The sequence below is a fragment of the Monodelphis domestica genome, chromosome 5 (assembly GCF_027887165.1).
Source record: "Monodelphis domestica isolate mMonDom1 chromosome 5, mMonDom1.pri, whole genome shotgun sequence".
NCBI classification, from domain to species: Eukaryota; Metazoa; Chordata; class Mammalia; order Didelphimorphia; family Didelphidae; genus Monodelphis; species Monodelphis domestica.
This window is the reverse complement of record NC_077231.1, coordinates 155,657,274-155,674,138: the sequence shown is the minus strand read 5'-3', so window position 1 is coordinate 155,674,138 and position 16,865 is coordinate 155,657,274. Positions and strand designations below refer to the sequence as shown.

General features: G+C 33.8%; 1 long non-coding RNA gene across 1 annotated transcript; it reads left to right on the top strand.

Moving 5' to 3' along the window:
• The first annotated feature begins 4,576 nt into the window (after positions 1–4,576).
• On the top strand, positions 4,577–15,903 carry LOC103096368 (uncharacterized). Its single transcript, XR_472845.2, has 3 exons — positions 4,577–4,717; positions 14,298–14,373; positions 15,830–15,903. It is a non-coding gene; the product is annotated as an uncharacterized LOC103096368 (long non-coding RNA).
• Positions 15,904–16,865: the final 962 nt, after the last annotated feature.

Here is a 16,865-nt window from a genome sequence, read left to right as displayed (position 1 = left end):
ACCAAGAAAAATTCAAAATGAGTGAGTGACTTAAACATAAAGAAGGAAACCATAAGTAAATTGGATAAACACAGAATAGTATACATGTCAGACCTTTGGGAGGGGAAAGGCTTTAAAACCAAGCAAGACATAGAAAGAATCACAAAATGTAAAATAAATAATTTTGACTACATCAAACTAAAAAGCTTTTGTACAAACAAAACCAATGTAACTAAAATCAGAAGGGAAACAACAAATTGGGAAAAAAATCTTCATAGAAACCTCTGACAAAGGTTAAATTACTCATATTTATAAAGAGCTAAATCAATTGTACAAAAAATCAAGCCATTCTCCAATTGATAAATGGGCAAGGGACATGGATAGGCAGTTCTCAGATAAAGAAATCAAAACTATTAATAAGCACATGAAGAAGTGTTCTAAATCTCTTATAATCAGAGAGATGCAAATCAAAACAACTCTGAGGTATCACCTCACACCTAGCAGATTGGCTAACATGTCAGTTATGGAAAGTAATGAATGCTGGAGGGGATGTGGCAAAGTAGGGACATTAAATCATTGCTGGTGGAGTTGTGAACTGATCCAGCCATTCTGGAGTGCAATTTGGAACTATGCACAAAGGGCGATAAAAGAATGTCTACCCTTTGATCCAGTCATAGCACTGCTGGGTCTGTACCCCAAAGAGATAATGGACAAAAAGACTTGTACAAGAATATTCATAGCTGCGCTCTTTGTGGTGGCCAAAAATTGGAAAACGAGAGGATGCCCATCAATTGGGGAATGGCTGAACAAATTGTGGTATATGTTGGTGATGGAATATTATTGTGCAAAAAGGAATAATAAAGTGGAGGAGTTCCATGGAGACTGGAACGACCTCCAGGAAGTGATGCAGAGCGAGAGGAGCAGAACCAGGAGAACATTATACACAGAGACAAACACACTGTGGTATAATCGAACGTAATGGACTTCTCCATTAGTGGCAGTGTAATGCCCCTGCACAATCTGCAGGGATCAAGGAGAAAAAAACACTATCCATAAGCAGAGGACAAACTGAGGGAGTAGAAACACCAAGGAAAAGCAACTGCCTGACTACAATGGCTGAGGGGACATGACAAAGGAAAGACTCTGAGTGAACACTCTGATGCAAATCCTAACAACATGGCAATGGGTTCAAGTCAAGAACACATATGATACCAGTGGAATCACGCGTCGGACACGGGGAGTGGGAGGGAGGAAAAGAAAATGATCTTTGTCTTTAATGAAAAATGCATGGAAATGATCAAATAAAATACTATAAAATTAAAAAAAAAAGACTCCAGCAAGTGATCAGAAGGATCATCCACCATGATCAAGTAGGATTTATACCAGGGATGCAGGGCTGGTTCAATATTAGGAAAACCATCCACATAATTGACCACATCAACAAGCAAACCAACAAGAACCACATGATTATCTCAATAGACGCAGAAAAAGCCTTTGATAAAATGCAACACCAATTGCTAGTAAAAACACTAGAAATCATAGGAATAGAAGGGTCATTTCAAAAATAATAAACAGTATATATCTAAAACCATCAGCTAATATCATCTCCAATGGGGATAAACTAGACGCATTCCCAATAAGATTAGGAGTGAAACAAGGATGCCCATTATCACCTCTACTATTTGACATTGTACTAGAAACACTAGCAGTAGCAATTAGAGAAGAAAAAGAAATTGAAGGCATCAAAATAGGCAAGGAGGAGACCAAGTTATCACTCTTTGCAGATGACATGATGGTCTACTTAAAGAATCCTAGAGATTCAACCAAAAATCTAATTGAAATAATCAACAACTTTAGCAAAGTTGTAGGATACAAAATAAACCCACATAAATCATCAGCTTTTCTACAAATCTCCAACACAGCTCAGCAGCAAGAACTAGAAAGAGAAATCCCATTCAAAATTACCTTAGACAAAATAAAATACCTAGGAATCTTCCTTCCAAGACAAACACAGGAACTATATGAACACAACTACAAAACACTTGCCACACAACTAAAACTAGACTTGAGCAATTGGAAAAATATTAACTGCTCATGGGTATGATGAGCCAATATAATAAAAATGACCATCCTACCCAAACTTATTTATCTATTTAGTGCCATACCCATGGAACTCCCAAAATACTTCTTCACTGATTTAGAAAAAACCATAACAAAGTTCATTTGGAATAACAAAAGATCAAGGATGTCCAGGGAAATAATGAAAAAAAAAACACATATGATGGGGGCCTTGAAGACCCTGACCTTAAACTATATTACAAAGCAGCAGTCATCAAAATAATTTGGTACTGGCTAAGAGACAGAAAGGAAGATCAGTGGAATAGACTGCGGGAAAGCGACCTCAGCAAGACAGTATACGATAAACCCAAAGATCCCAGCTTTTGGGACAAAAATCCACTATTCGATAAAAACTGTTGGGAAAATTGGAAGACAGTGTGGGAGAGACTAGGAATAGATCAACACCTCACACCCTACACCAAGAAAAATTCAAAATGGGTGAGTGACTTAAACATAAAGAAGGAAACCATAAGTAAATTGGATAAACACAGAATAGTATACATGTCAGACCTTTGGGAGGGGAAAGGCTTTAAAACCAAGCAAGACATAGAAAGAATCACAAAATGTAAAATAAATAATTTTGACTACATCAAATTAAAAAGCTTTTGCACAAACAAAACCAATGTAACTAAAATCAGAAGGGAAACAACAAACTGGGAAAAAATCTTCATAGAAACCTCTGACAAAGGTTAAATTACTCAAATTTATAAAGAGCTAAATCAACTGTACAAAAATCAAGCCATTCTCCAATTGATAAATGGGCAAGGGACATGGATAGGCAGTTCTCAGATAAAGAAATCAAAACTATTAATAAGCACATGAAGAAGTGTTCTAAATCTCTTATAATCAGAGAGATGCAAATCAAAACAACTCTGAGGTATCACCTCACACCTAGCAGATTGGCAAACATAACAGCAAAGGAAAGTAATGAATGCTGGAGGGGATGTGGCAAAGTAGGGACATTAAATCATTGCTGGTGGAGTTGTGAACTGATCCAACCATTGTGGAGGGCAATTTGGAACTATGCCCAAAGGGCGACAAAAGAATATCTACCCTTTGATCCAGCCATAGCACTGCTGGGTCTGTACCCCAAAGAGATAATGGACAAAAAGACTTGTACAAAAATATTCATAGCTGCGCTCTTTGTGGTGGCCAAAAATTGGAAAATGAGGGGATGTCCATCAATTGGGGAATGGCTGAGCAAATTGTGGTATATGTTGGTGATGGAATACTATTGTGCTTAAAGGAATAATAAAGTGGAGGAGTTCCATGGAGACTGGAACGACCTCCAGGAAGTGATGCAGAGTGAGCGGAGCAGAACCAGGAGAACATTATACACAGAGACTAATACATTGTGGTATAATCGAATGTAATGGACTTCTCCATTAGTGGCGGTGTAATGTTCCTGAACAATTTGCAGGGATCTAGGAGAAAAAAACACCATTCTTAATCAGAGGATAAACTGTGGGAGTAGAAACACCGAGGAAAAGCAACTGCCTGAATACAGTGGTTGAGGGGACATGACAGAGGAGAGACTCTAAATGAACACTCTAATGCAAATATTATCAACATAGCAATGGGTTCAAATCAAGAAAACATGTAATGCCCAGTGGATTTATGCGTCGGGTATGGGGGGTGGGGGGGAGGAAAAGAAAATGATCTGTGTCTTTAATGAATAATGCTTGGAAATGATCAAATAAAATATTAAAAAAATGAAGTGGGATAGTGAAATGATGATTTGTACGTTTTGAAAGAGAATTTTTGCCTTTGTGCAAAGGATAGATTGAATAAAAAGAGATATTTGAAACAATTACAACAAGATAAATGACTATGATAGGCTCTGGAAGGTTAGTTACAATGAGACAGAAAGGAGAAAGAGATAAGAGAAAAATTTAGAACAGAGGTAGCAAACATGTGGGGTCATGGCTCAAAGCCCATGACTCTCCAGAGAACAACATGAAGCAGTTTAAAAACTGATTGTTGATTAAGAAATGAATTAAAATACAACAAAAATAGAGGAAACTTTGATATGTGGTTTTCTATCATGCAGTCCATCAGATGCTTATCCTGAGCTTCAGTGACTCCCATTTCTATTTGATTTTGACACCACTGCAATAGAAGGAAAATTGATCGTAATTGGGAAATTATTGGTTGTAAGAAATAGCAGATAGAGGGAAATTCTAAGATAATGGAATTTTGTAAGCCTAGTAGTTTGGGAAAGTGATGTGAAAGTCAAAAGAAATGTCAGAGGAAGGTGGAAATCAAGTTTAGTAGGTAAATAAAAGATACATTTTTTTGACCATGTTGAGTTTGAGGAGCTAATGGGATACCCATCTGAAGATGTTCAGCAGATGCTTTGACAGATAGAACTTGAGTCCAAAGAAGAGTTAGTGATTGTGTATATAGAATGGAGAGTATTCTCGAAAGAGCCAATAATGAAATCATAAAAGTAGATTCCAGAATCTTTGAATCTCAGAATTATAAGCATACTGAGGCATCACTGAGTTCAATCAAAATGACTAAAAAGAGGTCTCCAACAAGTGACCATCTTCCCTTCACTTAAAGCTCTTTAGTGAGACAGAACCTACTCTTTCCTCCAGGAAGATCACTCCATTTTGAGGTAACTCTTGATATTAGGAAGGGAATTTGTCCTCACATTGAATCAAAATATGTGCCACCACATTCAACATATTTCTATGGATTTTATTCTTTGGAGTCAAGCAGAAACAAGGAATAAGTATTCATTAAGGCCTCTGTAGAGTATTGAAATACTGGGGATAAAAAATTCTGGAGTAAGGAAGACCTGAATTCAAATACTATTTCAGACACTCAGTTATGTTACACAGGGGAAGTCATTTAATCTTCTCAGACTCAGTTTATTTATCTATAAAATGAAGATAATAATGGAACTTACTTCCAAAAGTTAATGTGATGAAATGAAACAACAGGAAACATTTTGTAAATCTTAAAGTGGTATGTAAATTCTCACTGTTATTAATATTATTATCACTGGCATATACACACATATAGAAAATATAAAGGTAAATATAAGATAGTTTTGATGAGGTACTAGCAGATGGGACCAAGAAAAGCTTCATGTAGGAAGTGGAAGTTGAGAATGTTAGGCATTCTAAGAAATAAATATCAGGAGGCAGTGAATTGTAAGCTTGAGGAATAATCTTTGCAGAGGCACAGAGGTGAAAGATGGACAAGGAAAGTGGACCAAAGAATATATAAAAGGTAGATATTCTAGAAGGGAAGTCTGGGATAAGGTTGTGAAGTACTTCACCAAATAAATGTTTGCATTTTATTCTAGAGAATTGGGATCCACTGGAGCTTACTGAGCAGAGAGAACAATTTTTTTTTACAAAGCAGTCATTCAAACACTTAAAGGTTTAACATTCATTCTCTCTATCTTATCTTTAATTTGATAAAAATACCTAATTTCTTCAATTGATGATTATATAAAATTGAAAGCTTTCATTCTTTTGACTTTCTCTGGACACTCACCAACTTACCCATATTCTTCCTAAATGTGAAACCCAGAATTTAATCCATTATTTCAAATGGTCTGATAAAGGTAGAAGTACAGAAGGCTAATAACTTTCATATTTTGAACACTATTTTGTAAGGGTAATTATGGCTCTAAGAAACTCTACAACACACAAGCAGCCACATCCCAGTGTAGCCATACACTCCAGTTGTAGTCCATCACAGTAAATGGGCTAAAACTGAAGGTAACTGATGGGCCATATACTCATCGGTGAGTTATGGGGTTGGATGTAAAAACATGTAAAGACATCCCTATAAGAATGGGCAGATGAGAACAATTTATTCCAACAGTCATGATGAAGGTAGAAGTGAGTGCCACTGGGTATTCAGAGCTCAGTGAGACATTAAAGATGCCAAGGTCATTCAAACCATTATTAGATGTCCTGACTTTTGTCTTGCCACTGGACATTGATGACTCTAGAAGAGAGAGCGAGACTGATGACTTTGAAATTCTGCCTCACTACAATCTAATTCACACACAAGTCAAGATATTACCCTGTGATGTCATTGATCCTTTTCAGAAAACAAACAAGAATGGATTTCATTATGTTTTTCTTTCCTTTTCATTGTTTTTTTAGATGTTGAATCACATTGAATTTTTATTCTATTTTCATCCCCCTCCTAAATTTTACATAGATAATGGACATAACATTATTTATTTTTTAAATTTTATTTAATTAAGAAAAAAATTTCATGGTTACATGATTCATGTTCTTTCCCTCCCCTCCTCCCATCCCTCTGCCATAGCCAACAAGTAATTCCACTGGGTTTTACATGTGATGGACATATTATAAAAGAAACTTCAGAACCCATTTGCATCAAGCTTCTCATTTTTAAGATGAGAATACTAAAGGCTAGGGAAATTAAATTATTTGTCCAAGGTTTTTAAGTCATTTTTCACATGCGTAGTTAGCATCAGATGCAGAATTTTAACCCACATCCCCCCTACTCCAAATCCAAATCCAACACTCTTTCCATTGCACAATGTGGTGTTCCCTATATAATCATATATAATAAATGGGCCAGTGGCACAACAAATATGGCACAGTGGATATAGTGTCAGGTCTGGAGTCAGGAAAATGCATCTTCCTGAGTTAAAATATGACTTCAGATACTTACAAGCTATGTAAACTTGGGCAAGTCACTTCATCCTTTTACATTTGGCCCATCCTTTTAATCTCTTGATACATATTTGGATCTTTCAGTATTGTTCTGTGTTTTAGGTTGGGTTTTTTCCAGCTCCAGTTCACTAAAAATTTGATAAATATATCTTTTATCTGAGACTTCTTTAAAGTGTTTAGTAGTGCATGACCAAGAATGACTCAATGGGACACTAAAGAATTTCATTCAAGTTGATACTGATTGATTATTGACTACACTTTGGTTTCCTTGGGTTTGGTTATTAAATTTATTCCAAAACTATCCAACTGTATTTTTGTCAACCCCACATCTGTCCTTCTTATCCACAAGCATAACATTTAAGACTTTGTTGTGCTTTGATAGAATCTAGGTAAATGATGGCTGTGGCATTTTCCTAATTTAACAGTCTAGTAACCCTGTCAAAAAAAGGAAATGGCCTTGTATGACTTGTGATTGATGAAACCATGCAGACTCTAAGGGATCCCTGCTTCACTTGTTAAACATTCTTGAGCCATATTTATAACAATATGTTCTTTGAAGGAAATTAAAACAAAAAATCACTGGCACAGAGCATGCATAATATAAATTAGGACATTTGTTCTTCAGTTCTGAAGTCTCACATTCACTTTTAATAATTCTTCAGAGATAATTGAAAGTTACTCAACAACCCTATCTGCCAAATTATTCGGTATTTCCTCCATGTAGAGGATAGCTAAACTAGACGTTTGTTTGCTTGTTATTGCCACTTCCACCTAGAGTTTGTTATAAAGAAGAGGAAATATTAGCATAGTCTACAGGTATCATAGATTTGGGGAAAAGCATATTTCAAAAGAATCATTAGAAATATGGACAGAATATCATGAACTAAAATGGCAAAAAAGATGTCAGTTCAAAAGGGATTCATCATGCTAAAAAATTCTGAGCACAAAGGGAAAGAATTTCAATAATGAAGGCAATTGAATTTTGTCTTTTATTAATTGCTAAATTTTCTTTTTAAATTATTATTATTTTAATAACAAATTTCCACATAAAATTTCCAAAGTCATATGATCCATATTTCCTTCCTCCTTTCTTTCCTCCCCCTTCCAGAGATGACAAGCAATTCAATCTGGCTTATATATGTATTATCAAGCAAAATATTTCCATATCATTCATTTTTTAAACAAATAGGATTATAGGACAAAAAGCTCAAAACATATATCCAAATAAACAAGTAATAAATCATATGTCTTCATATGGATTTCCACTCCAACAGTTCTTTCTCTGGAAGTGGATAGCATTATTTTTAATAAGTCCATGGTTCTGTATCACTGTATTTTTGTTAGTTGCAAAGTCCATCACATTTGATCATTCTACAATATTGCAGTTTCTATGTATCTCCTGGTTCTGATTAACTTTGCTCTGCATCAGTTCATATAGATCTTTCCAGCTCTTTCTGAAATCATCCTGTTCATCATTCATCACAACACAATAGCATTATAGCACCATCATGTTTCACAATTTCTTCAGTCATTCCCCAATGAGGGACAACCCTTTGGTTTCTAATTCTTTGCTACCACAAAATGAGCAGCTATAAATATTCTTGTATAAACATGTCCTTTGACATTTCCCACCATCTCTTTGGAATACATACCCAGTAGTGATATAGTCCCTTGGGCACAATGCCAAATTGCCCTCCAGAATGGTTGGATCATTTTACAACTACACCAATGATGCATCAGTGTTCTAATTTTGCCACATCTCCAACATTTATAATTTTCCTTTACTTTAATATTGACCAATCTGATAGGCATGAGTTGGTACCTCAGAGTTGCTTTAATTTTCATTTCTCTAATTAGGAGGGATTTAGAACATTAGATTATTCATAGCTTTGATTTCTTCACATGAAAACTGATTACTTACATCCTCTGACCATTTATCAATTGGGGAATGACTTGGATTCTTATAGATCTGACTTCATTATTTAAATATTTGAGAAATGAGACCTTTATTGGAGTTTTATCTTAGAGAAAGATATAGAATCACAATGAACTTACCAATCTAGTTGAAAGTGATGGAGAAAATGTTAATAATTCAGACCAAATTTAAATATGTGTTAAGCACCTTTTTATCCTTGCCATACTGTACTTTATCTTTAAGTATCCTGTCTATGTGCTCCTTTTGTTGAATAAATAATCGAAACCAACCGAAGAGGCCTCAGACTCATTGGTGAATTAAGGGGAGATCTGCCTCAAATATGTGAAGACTTCCCCAGGCAGAATGGGTAGATGAGAACAATTTGTTCCAATGGCCATGAAGGTGACTGTAGCAGATGTTATGGAGGGCTTAGAACTTGGTCAGACATCAAAGATATGGAGGTCATTTACTGTTTGTAGACCATCAGCTGTTGTCCTTAATTTTGTTTTTCAACTGCACTTCAATGATTATAGAAGAGGGAGTGAGACTAATCACTTTCTGCAATTCTGCCTCACTTAAATCCAGTTTTTACACAAGTCAAGAAATCACCATGCCCTATCATAGGTTCTCTTAAAAATGAAAGACAATAACAAAGAAGACATGCCAGAAGATTGGAAAATGGTCTATTATATCCTTATTTATAAAATAGGAAAGAGAAGAGAGTCTATAAATTTTAGACCAGTGGCTACTTTAAAATTTTATTGCAGAAGATCTATAATGCAAAATAAAGATTAGTGACATCCAACATAACTTCATTATATGTGGGGCCATACCAGACCAATCTTAATTTCTTTTTTTGGGGGGTTAGGATTATCAAAATAGTAGATGGGAGAGCTGTGGACATAACTTACCCAGACCTTAACAGAATTTTTAATACAGAATCTCATAGTATTATTGAAGAAAACATAGAAAGATATGGAATAGATAGTAATATAGTTAAACCAATTAGAAATATTTGGATATATGGACTCAAAGAGTATTTATTAATGGTTAATATTCTATGTCTCCAGCATATTTCCCTCAGTGATCTATGTGTAGTCCTACATATATTCAATCAATGAGCTTTGTATTCAGTGCTAGGATCTGTGCTAAGAGAAGGGTTTAAAAACAAAGATGAAATAATCTTCTCTTTCAAGGAGATCATATCCTAATGAGGGAGAAAATATGCAAATATACAAATATATACAGAAAAAATATAAAGAGAATAAATATACTTAAATAAATATATTAAATTGGTGGTACTTCAAAAAAATTGCATGAATCAGGAGAAGAAATATATTCCATGCATGAAATATGTTCAACAGCACAGAAATAGTGTGCCACAAGGAAGGAATAGCGAAAAGACAGTATGTTTGGATCTCAGAGTGTAAGAGGAGAAGTAATATGCCATGGGCATGGCAAGATGATGGGGTAGAGCTAGGTTGTAATTATTTTCAAGCCAAATAGAAGAGTTTATCAGTTATCCTGAGGGCAATATGGAGGGTTGAGTGTATTAAGACAGTAATATTATATTTACACTTAAGGAAAATCATTTTTTCACTTTATAGGGTCTTTGGAATAATCTAGATGAAAGGCTGGCAAAAAGCACCTGAACTAAAGTGATCAATGTGTGAAAATACAGGTATCCCATCAAGGAGACTCAGTAGAAGTAGAAACATCATATCTTACAACTGATAGGAATTGTGGGATGAATAAGAGGAAGGAATTGAAGACAACATTATCTTACTGCACCTTGGAAATGGAGGCAAATGGAGTTATCTGATGAATTAGGGAAGCATAAAGTTTTTAGGGAAAAGAATGAATTTTTTCATGTTGAATTTGAAACATCTTTGACACATCCAATTTAAAATGTCTAGTAGGAAGTTATGATGCATTCACAGTATGGTCTGGGATTCAGATAAAAAGATCTTAGTCATCTGCATAAAAGTGATACTTAAATCTGCAGAAGTTGATGAGGTTGCCAAGAGAAAAAAAAACAGTATTGTGAAGAGGAGAGAGCCTAAGAGAGAGCCTTTGGGGAATACTCATATTTAGGGAGCCAGTACATGGAAAGTACTTTGCAAACCCAAAGGTACTATTTAAGTGTCATTTATTTTCAATATGAGAGGTGGTGTGGATTAATTGATGGAAGACTGCTCTTCAATTCATGAAGACCTACCCTTAAATCATTCCTCTAACACATACTGAATTGTGATCCTGGATAAATCATAAACTCACAGTTCCCCAAGAAATCTACTTAAGACTATAAATTACAGCAATTTTGCCAATCTGCCTTATTCCACCACTGAGATTTCCCTATGTTTATAGGCTAAAGTACAGACTCAATGAACATATATTATTATTATTATTATATAAATAGAGAAATGGTAGATAGATAGGCAGATAAGCATTATTTATGTATAAAATGAAAGGATTTGTCTAAATTTTGATTTCTAAAGTTCTAATATAGAAAACACTTAATAAATATATTTTGGCTGAATAAACTTGTAGGATTTTCTATTTTTATTTATCCACAAGGACTCAATTTCAGATCATTCAGTAGATTGGATAACAGAATTCTGAGTCTTCCTCCTAGTTTTCTTTGGCTCTTATCCTTAAACTAACTAAAGACTTGACAATGTCCATCAAAAAGGCAATTTGTGAATCGATTTATTTAAAATACAGAGGTGGAAGCAGGGACACCTAAGTGTCTCTAGGGATTGAAAAGCAGACCCAGAGATGGGAGGTCCTAGATTCCAATGTGACCTCAAAAGCTTTATCACTATGTGACCTTGGGCAAGTCATAATCCACATTGCCTAACCCATACCACATTTCTGCCTTAGAACCAATACACAGTTTTGATTCTAAGACATAAAGTAAAGACTTAAAATAAAATAAAATTAATAGAGGCAGAGCAAAAGGAGGGGTGAGGTTTTTAAAAATCTTATATCCCTTTATAAAAGATCAGACTTTCAGAAAATGAGTGAACATTCTGCAAGACATAATAATTTTAGGGAAAAAAAAGAGGTTAGTCAGCAGTCAAACTATCTAGAAAGTAAAAATAATATTTTGTCACATTGACCTTTAGTATAATAATAAGCCCAATAGCTGCCGAGATACATATTATACATAAGGATTTGCTGTTGTTATTGGTATAGACCTTTTTGATGCTGAAAATGGACACCAGGCCATCATAGTACAGTGGGAAGTTATTGCTGAGTAGGGTGACAGAACCAAATGGGGAAACAAAATACAAATACCAAGAAAAGATATTAAAACAACAACAACAACAACGCAACTACTTTTGCCAATACATTTCCCCCCTGTCAGTTGCTGTCCAAGGAATGTTGGCTTCAGTTGTTTCTCAATTGCACTACTGGGGATATTAGTAATTGTCTTGGACTACTGCTGCCTGTTTATAACCTCATTTAAAAAATTGAAGAAAAGAGATAGCAAGGGCAACAAGAGTATGAAAGGGATTAGTGAAGAAGACTAATAAAGAAGGTAATAAATAATTGAAAAAGGAATCTTGTATCCAAAAAACAATAAATAAATGAGGCAAAGAACTGAGGATCTTCTGACAGTCAGGATTATTGTTCCTAGATAAGAATAATGAAAGGTCAATTTTCAGACTTTATAATTAACCTTTAAAAGTTCAGAACAGAAGAACATGCTTGAAAAAATTTAATGGACTATCATAGCGTTTCATGAAATAATTAATTACACATGCCTTTATAGTATTAGCTGTTTAAAGAAGAGAATTTCTATTCTAATAATAAACTTCCTCTTCACAAAATAACATTGATTAGAAAATTGTATTACATTATTGTAATATTTCTCACATTTTAGGTGTTAACATAGTATTTTCTTTGCTTAGCAAAGAAAGAAAAGATAGTAAAAAATGCTTAAAGCTGACAATGCTATTTTTCTTTGCACAATTATCCCATGGGAGATGAAATTATATAAAGTATTAATTGCTTTTATATTGGCAAGCAGAGGGAGATAGTAGAAAGAAAAAAGTGTATATGTGTTTGTAGGTAACATTAGAACAGAAGACAGGAATTGGGGGTTGGGAAGAAGTCATGACTAAAATTAGAAATACAAAAATTTGGAAACAAATGAACAAAATAATTAAGATTTAATGAATAATATATTTATACTATTTCTCCCTCATTCATTGTATACCATTCATTATCATATGATATATTACATTGTATTTTTTTAGTCTTACAAAAACTATTAAAGTTTTTAGTTTAAAGTCTGAGGTACCACCTCACACCTAGGAGATTGACCAATAAGATAGTAAGGGAAAATAATAAACATTGGAGGGAATGTTGCAAAATTGGGACACTAGTGCATTGCTGTTGGAGTTGTGAATTAATTCAACCATTTTGGAAGTGGTAGTCTCTCGGTGACTGAGAATGACTATCTGTAATGATTAAAATTAATATGAAAAATTCCAAATATTATATTTAATAATATTTATTAAATTTAAGTTGAAGCAAAAGGGAAAGTAAAAGTCAGAGAAAAACCAGAGTTTCCCCACCTCCACATGGAGCAGAGAGAGATTGCCTTCACAGAACCCAAACTACCAAATCAAAATAATGAAGCACATACAGGAAAAGGAAAAGGAAAAGGGGACTGTGGGAAATGTAGTCTCTAGGGTTCAAGATTCTAATTAATTACAGTTTTAAAAGATTGTCTGCCCTTTGATCCAGCTATACCACTACTGGGTTTGTACCCCAAAGACAAAAAAAAAGTTTGTACAAAAATATTCGTAACTGTGCTTTTTGTGGTGGCAAAAAAATTGGAAAATGAGAAGATGTTCCTTGATTGAGGAATGACTGGACAAATTGTGGTATATGATGTTGATGGAATACTATTGTGCTTTAAGAAATGATGAACTGCTTGGTTTCTATATGAAGTCGAAAGATCTTCATGAACTGATAAGGAGAAGAAATGAGCAGAACCAGGAGAAAATTGTACATAGAAAGTAAAACATTGTGGAACAATTGAATGTAATAGATTCTGCTACTAATAATGCAATGATAAAGAATAATCCCATGGAACTTCTGAAAAAGAATTCTATACACATTTAGAGAAAGAACTATGGGAGTAGAAACACAAAAGAAAAACATATGATTGATCACTCAGATATATATGTATATGATTTGGGTTTGTGATTTTTAAAAGATTACTTTATTACAAATATTAAAAATACAGAACTACGTTTTGAGTAATAAGACATGTATAAACCAATGGAATTGCTTTTTAGCTCCCGGAGGGAGGCAAAAAAGAGGGGAGGAAGAGAAAATGAATCATATCACCATGGAAAAATATTCTTTAAAAATAAATAAAATAAAGTTTGAGTTTAATACTGGCAATAGCAATATTGACTAATTTCAGTATTGATTACTAATTATTTATGTCACTAAACTCTTGTAATAAAAAGTATCAATGAACATTTGAAAGCAATTTAGGGTGCATCAAAATTTAAGGACAGAAAAACAGGTAAACATTGGAAAAGGGAAATTTTTAAACCTTTCCCCCCCTGTTTTTCCCACAACTGAAGATGAGAAAATTGGAAAAAAGGATGGAGAAGAAAAGGAAGAAGAGCAGGAGGAAAAAAAGGAAGAGAAGATACCCAAGTAATTAAACACCATTAATAAGAATAAGATGGCAAATTCTTAACATTTTATTCACTATCTTTTTATTAAAACATAATTATAGTGGGCATCTAGGTGACTCAGTGTAGATTGAGAGCCAGATCTAGAGACAGGAGGTCCTAGATTAAAATTTGACCTCAGATACTCCCTAGCTTTGTGACCCTGGGCAAGTCACTTAACCTCCATTGCCTAGTTCTTACTTTTCTTTTGACTTTCAACCCGTACTTCATATCAATTAATTGAAAGAAGGTAAAGGTATATCTGTATCTTTATCTATACATATATACATACATACATACATATATACACACATATATGTATACACCCATTTATATATATAAACTCATCCATATATCTATCTATCTATCTATATATATCTATATATCATAGGATCAAATATTTACTGAAGGAAAGTAAGGTCTCAAACATAAGTGACATATTCTTTATATCTTTGTTTTTGTACTCTTTTTGCATTGTTCCATGTCATTTATTCACTGCATGTTTCAAGTATGAACTTTAGCTTTTGTTATTGAGAGGATTTATATTTAATATATACTGAAATATTTCTATATCTGGATTTTGAATTAGTGCTTCAAATCAGTTTTTTTGACCTTTGTACACATTCCTTTGTTCTTAGGAACTCCAGTGAATATTCCCCTTGTGTTCCCCCCTTTTCCCCAAGCCTGAGTCTGGTAAATAAAAAGGAAGATAATTAAGCTCATCTTGTTCAGTAAATAAGAACTGGTTTAGACTAGGAGTTATTGCTAATGATATATCATTAAATAGGTGATTGCCCACCATCTCTTAAGGGGTGGAGAGGTGTTCAGAATTTCATTGAACCACCTCTCCATTTTTTATCCTTTAAAGATGTGCTGGAATGCTCAGGGGAGGAGTCAAATAATGAACTTTCAAATTGTACTTATGGACTTAGATGAGGGGGTATTCAGTATGTTTGGATTATCGAGAGATTCATAAACCATTCATTTATTGATTAATATTGGGCTAATCAATAAATTGATATTCTTAACCAGAAGCCAAATTATCAGGATTTTTAATTGTCACATATAGTTCAGTCAGAGAAAATGAATGAGTATGAGTATGTGTATGTGTTGGAGAGAGAGATGGAGGGATGCAAACATAGAACGACAGAAATAAAAGAGGGAAACCGAGAGGAGGGGGACATAGAATAAATAGAAACATAGACATAGACACAGAAACAGAAACAGAAAAATAGAGACAGACAGTAGTGAAAATATTTTTTTTCTAATTTTAGCATCTCAGATGAAGGGAAGTGACTTAAGTGTATGAGTTATTGCTAAAATTGCATCTAATACAGATATATGTATATATCAATGTTGCAATGCATTTTGTGGCTATGCTTGATTAATTAATAGAGATTTTAACTGGCTCTCTATCTGTCTTAAATTTCCTTTAACAGATTAAACATTGAGAACTGCTAGACCATCTAAAGAATATTTCAATAAAGAATTTAAAATAATCAGATTACAAAATTTATTTAGTCTGTGATTATGTAAATGTGGTCTTGTTAGAAATTATAGTATTTCATAATTGTAAGCCTATATTATTGACCTGCTATTTTATTGTTGGGAGGATCATATTTGCTTCCAGTTTCTTGTATATTTCCTTATCTAGGTGAAGAAACACAAGGAGAAATAATACCTATATCTTTAAATAGTTTCAACATTTACTATAACACCAGTCTTCATGAAATAAAATAACATCAATTTGGTGTGTGTGTGTGTGTGTGTGTGTCTAATTTACTAACTAGAGCACTTGAACAAGATGTGAGAAATTTTACAACAAATAAATATTTAGTTTTTGGTTAATGAGTACAAGCTTTTATCTTTTTTTGATATGTTGATTTTCCTAAAATTAAGAACAAACTGCTTAATAATTTTTTGTAAAGGATACAATTTCTAGCTATCAATAATTCAATGGAGTTTTAATTTTAGATACTTAATTTGTTTATCAAAGTTTAAATAGATGAGAATAAAAATTATGCTACTTCAAGATAGGGAATAAAATGATTTTTAGTAGTCAAAAAACAAAGTAAAGGATTCAGGTTTATTTGGCTATTTATTTCACCAGAGTTTTCTCAGATTGCTATCACAGCATATGAAATTTTCAAGGTTTCTCTTTGGAGCTTCATTTTGTGTGGATAATTTAATTATCTTTCAATGAAGAAATGCAATGTAGTATAGAAGATAGGATTCTAATTTGGAGCCAGTACATGTGAGTTCAAGTTTTATGTCTCACACATATTTATTGTATCACCTTGGTCAAGTCACTCTCTGACTATAAATTGTATAGGGAGTGCTACAATGAATAGTTTTACATAAGCTTCCTCACTTGTATATTACTTATAGCCAATTACATCCCAATTCCATTCCATATCCCTTTAAATTAAATGTCATTAAATGCATAGATGGGTGGGACTAGGAGCTTTGAAATGG